Source organism: Medicago sativa, chromosome 1, assembly GCF_051527215.1.
Source record: "Medicago sativa cultivar Bolivia chromosome 1, Bolivia_mono, whole genome shotgun sequence".
NCBI classification, from domain to species: domain Eukaryota; kingdom Viridiplantae; phylum Streptophyta; class Magnoliopsida; order Fabales; family Fabaceae; genus Medicago; species Medicago sativa.
The window spans coordinates 37,399,127-37,411,869 of NC_140749.1; positions in this window are offsets into that span (position 1 = coordinate 37,399,127).

Genomic DNA, 12,743 nt, shown 5'->3' on the forward strand with positions numbered 1-12,743 from the left:
GCACACACTCCACTTTAGGTATATAGCTAGAATATGCATGTTTAGATGTATGTTTAGGATTGTATGTTTAGATGAATGCCTAGGATTCATACTTAGAAAAAATCATTTTCCAAAAAACTTGAACAAACTTCACTCAAATCATTTTCAAAATAAACCTTGGGATCAAAATCCCATTGAATTTTCCTTTTCCATTTTCTTAATCAAACTTTAATGAATCTTAACCATACTTGACTCTCTTTCTCAAAATCACTAATTCCACCTCACTTTTTTTTTCAAACCTTATGCCCTTGAGGCCTCTCTCTCTCATTCTTCAAAATTCCAATTTTCAAACTTAAAATCAACCAACAAAAACAAAAACATTTTTGGAAGAGAACTACGGTGGATTTGATCCCTTAAACGGGTACGTAGGCAAGGAATCAAAATTCCTTCAATTCAACTAAAATAAAAATTCAAAAAACATTCTTCTCCCTCCAATTCTTCACTTAGAAACTCTTAGGTTTAATAAACACTTTCAAAATAGCATTTAAAAATAAAGCGCGCGCGTAGAAATTAAAGACGGTTCCTATAGGATACTATAGTCGTTATAGGTGCCTAACACCTTCCCGTAGCGAAAACAACTCCCGGACCTCGATTCTCAAGGGTTTTGCTTACTTTTTCCCTTCCCAAGAAAAAATGAGATATCACCGGTTAAAAAGGTTCAAACGTAATCAATGTTTGACACCCGAAAACCAAGATAAAACAACTGTTATATTAAAAAAATATGAATCGAGTAAAACAATATTGAGCGGTTGGCGGTCGGATTAGGCAAGTGTACCAAATCGTTTACCAAGTAATAAAGTGATAAGTAGAGTATCATATCCCCAGGGATTGTTGTTTCGCCTAAAAAATTCGCGTTGCGTATTTGGGAAAAAAAAATAAGATAAGGGTTTAAAGTTTGCAATTTAATCTGTTTACAATAGAGCAAGTTTACCTGATTGATTGCAGAACGTTAGTGGCGGTTAGGATTGTTTGAATCCTCTCTATTCATTTGTTGGAATTAATTAACAGTCAAGTCGCGTCAATTATTCTAAGTAGACTATCTAAGTGATGAGTTTGTTGGGACGTGATAACCTAATCAGTTTGTCAAGTTGCACCTGCTGGTCGCACGGTGATCCTTAAGTGCGGGGTCTTACTCTTTCGGTCGATTTCGGTCTATCCCTCCGCCTGTTGAGTTACACCTGCTGGTCACATGGTGATCCTCACGTGTGGGGTCTTACTCCCTCAGGGGTAATTAAAACATAAACTTAAATTAGAGTCCCTAAATTTCCAAAGGTATTGTGCTCAGTGTTCCTAAATGTTCTCTCATCTATGAAGATTAAAAGTACATAACACACCCTCCCTCTTGTAGTTCTACAAACGAGCAGCTCTATCAGCGTCTACCATACCAAGGTGCGAGGAGAAGAAAGTTATTGGGCTGATTTAAGTCATGAAATCACCTTGTTTCCTTAATTACTAAATAGTTACTACCTAATTTCAGCAGATGTTCATCAATATTAGGTAAGTCACCTTTCCCAAGTACTTACTATCAGGGTATGCTCGCTTTTGATTTGTTTCGTTGGTTGCTAACTAATTACTTACTGGTTAGACAAATATAAATATCGAGATAAGAATATCAGTATTATGCTATGTGACTACCTAAGTGTCTATATCAGGGTTATGCTTCAGAGGAGACAAATCTTACGCACTACAATAAAACTAAATAGCGAGCAGAAAATAATTGAATAAACGAATTTAAATTAAATAATTATCCAACAAATAAAATAGAGGTTCATCTTATAACCCTAGTCGAAAAAGATCTAGTTACTCATGGTAACTAAAGACAAATTACAAAAGAAATAAAATATACCCTAGAGAAACTTGGAGTGAGGAGAGAGAAACTCCTCCCTGGAAGCTCCTATTGCTTGCCTTCCCCTTGAACTGCTTCGTTATGAGTGAGAAATTGTGAGTGATGAATGTGGTATTTATATGGAGAGTTTCCACCTGAAGTTGGACCCAAAAATCGGACTTTTTCCCACTAAAAAGTAGCAAAAAACAGTTTTGGTCCGCATTCAACAATGCTCTGGTGTACAAGCCATGATCGAGGAGGCTGTGAGTGCATTCTGATGCTTAGATCTCCGATTTTCCATACCTTTGGGTGTTTGCTTCCATATAAGATGTCTTTGGACCTGAGATCAGAATTTCTCCCTCTGTAACGACTTCCGAGGCCTCTTGAATCTTCATTTTTTATCTTCCCAAAGTCTTCACTAATCTTCATATGTCTTGATTTTGCCGATTTGAATGATTTCTTCATGAATTACATTAAAAACACCCTAGAATTGCTATGTTTAAGGAAGAATAAAATTACAGACTTAAATATAGAAAACACTGCAAATGTCCTGAAATCAGGTTGAACAAATTAATTATTGAATCGAATTTCAAATTATATTTGAGTTGATTCAATTCATTGTTATAGTTTTAAGTGTTCAATATGTTTTTGGTCCCTATAAACATATCAATTTTTCGTTTTAATCCCTCTAAAAGTTTTCTTCAACTTTTAGTCCCTCAAACAATTTACATCTTCACTTTTGGTCACTCATTTAAAGTAACTCATGTAGAATTCATATTTTTTAATACAATTTTGCAGAAAAATTCATAATATTATAAGAATCTCTAAAAAAAAATTTTTTTTTAACAAAACATGAATTTAATATGAATTTTTATATTTTTTTAAGGTTAAAAATTCATATTTAATTTGTGTTTTGTTAAAAAATTCTAATTTTTTTGAGATTTTTTTAGAATATTTTACACATTTTTGCACAATTTCATTAAAAAACAAAAATTAAATTAAAAATAGGGACCAAAGGTAGTGATTGAAAATTTTATAGAGACTAGAAGTTCAAGGAAAAGTTTAGAGAGACTAAAACGAAAAACTGATATATTTATAAGGACAAAAACATATTTAACCCTAATTTTAAATAGAATAAACAAGTAAGTTTTTTTTTTTTTTTACGCAATAAACAAGTAACCTTAGGAGAGCTTTTTTTTTTTTCATATATCAAATTATTATCATTCAAGATGATTTTTATGATCAACCTTTTTAATTGGTTAATTTAATTTGTTCGTAAGATTGTCTATTATCTAATTATCAAAGATCAATTTAAAGTTTCGTTGGACAACACTTGCTAATTTCAAAGACTAAATTAACAATTCTTGCAATACAAAAGTACCGATTCAAAATTATGACATCATTGATCCAAAAATTAAAATTTTAAAAGCTCTCTGGCTTTTGTCATTGGTTTTCGTTTTATTTGTGAGGTTTGGTGATTGATGTCTTGGCATTTTAGTCACAGAGGAAAATTCAATACAATTATCATTATCACTCATTTTCAACTTCTTCATGATGGAGGTCTATTTCCAAATCCTGTCAAATATCATGAGTCCCATTTTCATATCTCATCTGAAGCCTAAGAAATGTGCATGACTGATCAGAGATTAGTGTTGTATCTCAACTCAACCATTTTGATACTACACATCACAGACAGTCACGTTTATCCGATTTTCTTTCTTTTCATTCATAAGTATTCAGTACTGTTTGGTAGATAGTAGAAAGATTCTTGAAAATTGCTGTTCACACATTGGAGAAGGCTGTGGCACACATGTAAAATACGTTTTTGCCCCCTCGGCAGTTAACTGTCGAGGAATTCAAAATCCGGCTGCAGTTAACTGCCGAGGAATTCCTCGGTACTTAACTGCCGAGGAAAACTGTTTCATCAGATGAAACAGTCACCTGCTCCCCCTACACACTATTTTCATCATCTTCCATAAAACTTCATTCAATCCACCCAAATCCAACATTTTTTTTGAATCAAATCTTGCTCAAAAATGATTCAAGCATCAAGCATAGGATGTATCAACACACTTTTGACGTAAAAAAACAGGTATTGAGCATTTTAATCGGTTTATTTTTTTATTATGCAATGGGTTTCTACGTCAGTTACGTAGAAACCTGTTATGGGGAATATCGATAGCTTACTGCCGAGGAAAACCTCGGTAGTTTAGTACCGAGGAAAACCTCGGTAGTTAAGTACCGAGTATTACATAGGCAAAAATTTTGGAGCGAAAAAATGGCAGCTACTGCCATTTTTTCAAATTTTGTTTTTCTTTGTTTTTTTTTTTGTTTTTTTTTTTTGTTTTAGTTCATTATGGCATTGATGTTTATGCATTAGTTAGTTGTTAATTCATATTTATGTGTTGTTTAATTATAGTAATGACCGAGAACGCGAAAGATGTTTCGGGAGAGACAAAACGTAATTTTGTCCAAATTTCCGGAGATGTCAAGCCGCCTAAGGTTGAAGTCAAACCAAACATTGATGGAGCTTCCATCCATGTTGAAGCTTCTAAATATGTTAGCCCCGGTGTCGTCCCACTTCAAGCCCACGAAGTGGACACGGCTAGGTTTTTTTCTGACGACATTAAGTTTCAAGATAGAGAAGAATTGCTTGGGTGGGTACGTTGTCAAGCAAATAAGGCGGGATTTACAATTGTTACACAAAGATCAAGCTTGATCCATCCAATATTGCGCCTAGTGTGTGAAAGGAGTGGAGCTCACAAAGTGTCTAAAAAAAACCAAAGCATGCGACAACGGGCTCAAGAAAATGCGGGTGCTTGTTCATGATTAGTGGATATCAAAGTACGCAAACAAAGGAATGGGGATTGAACATTCTTAATGGAGTTCACAACCATGCGATGGAGCCGGCTTTAGAAGGACACATTCTTGCCGGTAGATTAAAGGAGGATGACAAGAAGATTGTACATGACTTGACCAAGAGCAAGATGCTTCCAAGAAATATTTTGATACACTTGAAGAACAAAAGACCACATTGCATGACAAATGTGAAGCAAGTGTACAATGAACGTCAAAAAATATGGAAGGCAAATAGAGGTGACAAGAAGCCGTTGCAATATCTAATCTCGAAGTTGGAGGAGCACAACTATACTTATTACTCAAGAACACATGGTGAAAGTAATACAATCGAAGATATCTTTTGGGCTCATCCAACATCCGTTAAGTTGTTTAACAATTTTCCAACGGTTTTGGTTATGGACTCCACCTACAAAACCAACTTGTATAAGATGCCAATGTTTGAGGTAGTTGGGGTAACTTCGACCGATTTGACATATTCGGTTGGGTTTGGATTCTTGATGCATGAGAATGAGGAAAACTTTGTTTGGGTTTTAAAAATGTTGCGTAAACTTCTTACTTCAAAGATGAATATGCCTAAGGTGATTGTTACCGACAGAGATGGGTCTTTGATGAAAGCGGTTGGAATTGTTTTCCCGGAAAGTTAAGGTATGAATTGTTACTTTCATGTGCAAGCAAATGTTAAACAAAGGTGCGTCTTAGATTGTAAATATCCTATGGGAAAAAAGGATGGGAAAGAGGTGAGTAATCGCGATGTTGTCAAGAAGATCATGAGGGCATGGAAAGATATGGTTGAATCGTCCACTCAAGAGTTATATGCAAATGCATTAGTGGAGTTCCAAGATGCTTGTAGTGATTTCCCACCTTTCCTAGCCTATGCCATGACCACCTTGAATGAAGTGAAGGAGAAAATAGTGAGGGTATGGACAGACCGTGTGTTGCATCTTGGTTGTAGATCCACCAATAGGGTAGAATCGGCTCATGCTTTGGTGAAGAAATATTTAGACAATAGTGTGGGTGATTTGGGTACTTGTTGGGAGAAAATACATAACATGTTGTTGCTTCAACACACTGCAATACAAACAGCCTTTGGTCAGAGCGTTACCGTGTTGGAACATAGATTCAAAGATGTCACTTTGTACTCCGGCTTAGGTGGTCATGTGTCTAGATATGCTTTGGACAACATTGCTATGGAAGAGTCACGTTGTAGGGAAACGTTGTGCATGAACAAGTAAATTTGTGGTTGTGTTCAACGGACATCTTACGGCTTACCATGTGCATGCGAAATTGCAACTAAACTCCTTGAAGAAAAGCCAATTTTATTGGATGAGATACACCACCATTGGCAAAGGTTACGCATGGGAGAAGAAAGTAATGAACATGGTTTTTCGGTGGATGATGAGTTGAAGGGTATTGTAGAACGTCTCAAGAAACTCCCTTTCCAAATGAAGCTTGAAGTTAAGGAGGCTTTGCGGCAATTGGCATTTCCTGAAACCACCACGATGTCTCCACCACCACAAAAAGCAACAACCAAGGGAGCCAAGAAAAAAGTGGACATTGCGAGGTCTAAAGGAAGAATTACATCCACTAGCCGGATCCCTTCTTCTTGGGAGGTTGTTGATTCCCAAAATCCGGATAGTCAACCGTCACCATCACCAACAACATCATCATTTAAAGGAAAAAAGGTGCTCGTCTTGGTAAAGCACCAATTTCCCCACTTCCACCACCTTCTCGGTATCCAAAGCCTAAGGCTATCCCGGTTATGAGGCCTATTGATTATATGCCACGCTTCATGCTTCCATTTATTGAAAAAGTGGTGGATGTTATTGGCGATGGACATTGCGGATTCCGGGCTATAGCCGAGTTCATGGGCTTAACCGAACAAAATCATCTCATGATTCGTACACATCTTATTCAAGAATTAAAAGATCATAGAGATGATTATGTTGAAGTATTTGCGGGTGAGGATCGTTATAACTACATTTTAAATGGCTTACATCCTCCCGCAAATACAAAAAGTTGTGCACATCCTGTTGATAAGTGGTTGACTTTTCCGGACATGGGGCACATTGTTGCTAATTATTACAAAAGGTGTGTGGTTGTGTTGACAAATCTTGAACTTGGTAACTCAGAATCTTTTTTTCCACTAAGAGGGCCACCACCGCCGGGTAAGCAAAAAACTCCCATCATGTGCCTTGGGGTAATTCCTAATCACTTTGTGCTTATTTACTTGAGGAATGGTTGTCCACTACCTCCATCATCTACGGAGTGGTACAATCACAAGAAACAAGATGCGGTGACTTGGGAAGATGAGTATTTGGATCAACATGAGTTGTTCCGAAAGCTCATGGCTATTTAAAGTGGAAACAAACCGCCAAAACCACAAAAGGAATCAAACAAAGCGGCGCCTATTTTGTTGGACACTCCCGAAAAACCAAAGCAACAATTTGAAGTTATTGCGGAAGATGAGGAAGATTTTATGTCACTTGATCTTCTCCAATCACTTGGCAATTAACTAGGGATTTTTTTGTCGGTGTTAGTCCTTTTTTTTGTAGAAATTACACCGACGTATATTTTGGGGTCAAAATTGTAATGCCAATTTTTTGTGGCCAATATATAAGTAACATTATGTAAATGATATTGATATATATGATAATATGACTTTTATTGACTTGAAACTAGTGCAATACTTATTTATAGCTTATTAATGTTTACGCATTTGATTTATTCGTTATTACATTCCATTTAATTTTGTTCTAATCTATGATTATTTTGTTAAAGCTTTTGTCAAGTGAAACATGTCAGAGGTTGCAAGAATTGAAGGTCGTGTTAGGTATTGCGCGTTTAAAAAGACGGTTAAGGTTATGATAACACCGACGGACTCTATTGATGATTTGAAGACACAACTTAACACTTATTTTGAGCATCTTGGTGAAAATCAATATACACGTCACTTGTCTGCTCTAATGCCAATGATAGACCTAGGAGAAGATAGAGATGAATTCGCATGGAAAACGGCAAGCTATATGCCTTGGCTTATTAAAGACGATAGCGACGTCGGATTTATGTTTAGGAATATGGTGGAAAATAATGTATTATATATATATATATATATATGTTCGTTCCATATGCAATTGTAATGAATGTAAGTAGGGATTTAATTTAATGATGTGTAATGATGTGTAATGACTTGTAATGTGTTGTTTGATTATGGACACTATGTTCCGTTTTGATGAATTTCAAACTTTTGTGTGGTTTGAACCAAATGTCGGTTTGATTTAATTATGGACATATGTAAAAGATATTGTATTTTTCTTGTTTATGACCGAGTTTCATTGTTGTATATATTGAATTGCATATGGAAATGCTCTGGTAAAATTACAGGTAAAAACTGGCCGAAAAATGGCTTGGAAATGCTTAGCATTAATGCAGAACCTGCTGTCTGCATAAATGCTTTCCTCGGCAGTATAAGTACCGAGGAATTCCTCGGCAGTTAACTGCAGCCGGAATTCAAATTCCTCGGCAGTTAACTGCCGAGGGGGCAAAAGCGTATTTTACATGTGTGTCCCAGCCTTCTCTAATGTGTGAACAGCAATTTTCAAGATTCTTTGCCATATTTTTCCCATACTCTTAGATATTAACACAGGGTTAATTAAGTTTTTGGTCCCTATCAATTTCTGCAGTTTTGTTTTTAGTCCTTATAAAAATAAATCACACTTTTTAATCCTTGCAAAATTTTTTGTTAGTGTTTTTAATCCCTGCTAAATTAAAATTTGTTTAATTATGCTTAAACTTCTAAGTATATTATTAATACGTAAAATTAATCTGTATTTTACTTCGAGCAAATCATCAACTTCGTCCTTAAATTTGCAAGCATCAGCCAAAATTGTCCCTAAATTTCGCCAAATATCAATTTTGTCCTTTAATTTCTCTCACGTCCATCAAAATGGTCCCTCCGTCCAAAAGGTCCGTTAGTGATGCAGAGCTGGCTCCCTGCATGTTGTGTTGTCCTGCACACGTGTCAAAAAGGAAGCCACATGTACAATGACTAAATTGATGGAAACGCAAAAATTTCAGTTTTCACTTTTGAAATGCAAATTTTTTTGCTTTTCCATTTTTACCCCTGTTTTATCCTTACCTTCCACCCTCAGATTTCAGTCATACCCATTAAAACAGTCCCTGACCTTTTTCCTTCCAGTTAAAACCTTCATCACCTTCTCCTCTCCTAAATCATCGTCATCGCCGGCGATCAACGATGGGTTTTTGAAGAACGAAACAGTCTTTGGTTAAGGTAAGTCTCTCCATCTCATCTTCTCCTCCTGTTCGTTTTCACCATTTTTTTTTCCGTTTTATTTTATTTTCGTTTTTAGTTTTCAAAGATCAAGTTGTGTTTCTACGTTTTGTTTTTTGTTCTGCAAAGCTTGCCTTTCAAGGACGAAACTGATAGTTAGTTATATAATTTAAAGACTGATTTGATGTTTTTTACCATAATTTAGGGATCGATTTGATGGATAACCATAAAATTTAAGGACTAATTTGATGTAAATATTTTGACAGAAAGGTTACTTGAAGATTCATCTTCAACCTCTTTTCATTAAAACATTACACACGTCTAGTATAATTCAGAAGCATGTTCACAAACTCAAACAAGCAAACCATGACTATGAAAAAATTAATCAACATAAGCTCAATTCCTAAAGCATCAACTTTGTCCATCAACCTCACCCTCCAAACAACTTCATAACCACTTTCCTTTCACTTGAACATGAAGATTTTCTAAACAATTTTTGCCCATACACCCACCCCCATCATTTTGTATTCAATTACAACAGTTTTGTTTGAAGGAATTTATGGAATTTTTTGATTTCAGATTTTTTTATTTCAAATGGGGAAGAATGTTACCACTAATTATTGGAAGAATTTTTGGGAATTTTGGAGTGTGGATTAAAGATTGTAAAATTAGGGTTCCAATTTTATACATTTGAGCAAGAAATAGCCGTTGAGGAAGATGACATTCTTACATTTTCTGCAAATCAGCCAAATTAGTCCTTGAAAATGTTGGTTACAATCGGCCATATTAGTCCCTACTTGTGTAGCGTCTGACATGGCAGTCCATGTGAGAGGTTAACGGCCACGTCAGCTCCGTTAACACCCCAATTATTTGGAAGGACGAAATTGATTGACATTTTACAAATTCAGGGACGAAATTGATATTTCACAAAATTTGGGGTCAATTTTGGCTGATGCATGCAAATTCAGAGACGAAGTTGATGATTCACTCATTTTAATTCTATATTGTTATACCCTAATTTTGGACCTAAAAATACTTGCTCAATTCTTCCTTTCTTGCATTATAAGTCATTTGATATGTCTCTGATTAATTGCATCGTTCTCTGCATTTTATTTCAATGTTGTTTGCAAAATTCACATAAAAGGGTATTTTAGTCATTTCCTGCATTCAACTCATTTTAATCCTTGAAAATTGTTTGAGTCTTTTAAATTGGTTTGTATAAGTCCTTGTTTCAATCTCATGTCAAAATTCATTTCAGAAAATATCAGTTGAGTCATCTTTTAGTCAGTTTAGCCCCTAGGGGCATTTTAGTCATTTCCTGTGTTATAATTTCTTTCAATCTTTTAAAAATTTGTTTAAGTCCTTTCAAATAGTGTGAATAAGTCTTCATTTCAATTCTATGTCAAAATCCATTTTAAAATTGCATTTGAAGTCATTTTTGAGTCAGTTTTGCCCCTAGGGGCATTTTGGTCTTTTCATGTGTCAAAACCCTGTTTAAATCCTAAAAATTGTCTCTGAGTCTTGTATAAGTTCTTGCTTTAATTTCCTGTCAAAAATCCATTTTGAAATTTCATCTGAGTCATTTTTAGTCGTTTTAAGCCCCTAGGGCCATTTTGGTCATTTCACATAATATTTCTGATTCGTTTTAATCTGCTTTGTTGTTTTTAATCGTCTCATTTTACGTTAATTTTCAATTTACTTTTTCAATTCAATTTTAGTTTTAATTTTCATTTTAGTCCGCGCACTTTTGCTATTTACGTTTTAATCCCTTTTAAGTTTGTTAGAGTCCAAGTGCCATGTGTCCAAATGTTATTGGTTCTTAAGAGTTTGTTAGAGTCCAAGTCCATGTGGCATTTCCTCATTGGTCCAAGCATCCCTTTCATCACCTATATAAGTCAAAGTCTTGGTCAATTTTTCAGAATTAATCATTCAATCATTTTCCCACAAAAGTTCCCAAAAAATCACAAAGTTTTTTTTTCCTTTTTCTTTCTCCTCATCCTAACCGTATTCTTCTTCTTCCCTCCACCATAACCAACTTCCTCCACCACTCTAACCACCCTAACAAACTCCATAACCACCACTTTTTTCCCTCTAACTAACTCAAACCACCACAACCTCCTCCAAAAATCGCCACAACAACCTTTCTTCCACCTTCACCATCATCAATACTCATCACCAAAATTCATCACAAATTTCTATAGTCCGAGCTCAATTTCAATCGTTCCAAACCTCCATCATCTTCGAATCCCAATTCAGTGACACAGACCAAAACGTAACCGTTCCAATCATCAACAAATCGGAACCGGTTTCGAAGGGGAAGAAGGCTAGCTGGATCGAACAAAACGTGGACGAATTGAAGCTTCCAGCCTCGAAGGTTCAAACCGCAAAGAAGGGAGAAGAAAGACGTTCATTTCAGAGCCACAAACAATCCAGATCGGAAAGGAAGAACGAACCAGAATCAACGAAGGTAAATGCTTCTTTGAGTTGTTTTTTTTCTTCGTTTTCAATAGATCTTTTGGAAATTGAAAATCATGATCTGCTTTTGAACCTTCTTCCTCCTTCGAATTTAAGACCAGATTTGCAAAAAGCTTGAAAAACGTTTTAGAACCATGAGCATCTGTGAAACGAAGGAGTATAAACTTGCTGAATTTGGTTCGGTGGAACAAAGAAGAAGGTTTGAAAGGGGAATTGTCCATTTTCAAAATTATAGAGAGGGAAAAGCAAGTTCAGGCGGCGGCGCCGCCACCCCTGGCCGGCCAACCGCCGTCGGAAAGTTGTTTGGGAAGATGAGGCTTAGGGAAAGGAGAGAGGGAGAACACGTGAAGAGTGAAAGAAAGGATTTCTTTAGTTTGTTTTGTTTCCTGAACGTGTTTATCTTCTTGCCATGCCTTTTTATTCCTTGTGCGCTAGAACACCGTAACACCATGGACCCTCAGCTTCTTAGTGCTTTGATGTAAATCATGCGGTTCCTGTACAATTTGTTTGGGCCTGGGCTTTTGGTTTGCTGGCAGTTTCGTTTTTGTTAAGTTTTGTTGCTATTTTCAACACTATGAACAGTTTTTGCACCCCTGTTTACTTCAAGAATTTTGTTAAAACTCTAAAAAATTTTGCTATTAATTTTCTTGCATTTCTTGATCAATTTTAGCTTATTGCAAGTGAATATTGATCGAAGAAATTTTAGAAAGTTATTTTGCCTTGCTCACTTGTTTTCTTTTAATTTTTGTTGAAAAAACTTTGTTAAAAACTTGTAAAAATTTGGGGGAGCTTTATTGCGATGATCTTGATCAATTTAGGATTGTTTCTTGTGCATTTTGAAGGCTGGAAATTGATGGGGGGAATATATGTGAATTTGTGTGTGATTGGTGTTGTGTTTTGGTCGTATCATGATTCCTTGGCCTATAATTTTCTTGTAACTCTCATATTAGGGCTGACCCCAAGACTCTCTAAAAAATGTTATAATGTGAGGGTTATAGGTCTTTTGTTTGCTTGGGATTGTGGTATTTTGTTAGGTATATTTTGTCCTCTTTCCTTGCCATTTTATCATGTTACCATGCTTTATTTCCTTGTCAATTTTTCCTATCATACTATGCCTATTATCACTAACTCTTTTGTTCATTATTTCATAAGCATTCCCATCTCATCTCATATTCACCTTTATCTTCTTGCAATTTAATTTGTATCAAGGCTTAGAATGTAATACTTAGGAGCTTTTGTAATATTTTACTTCATGCA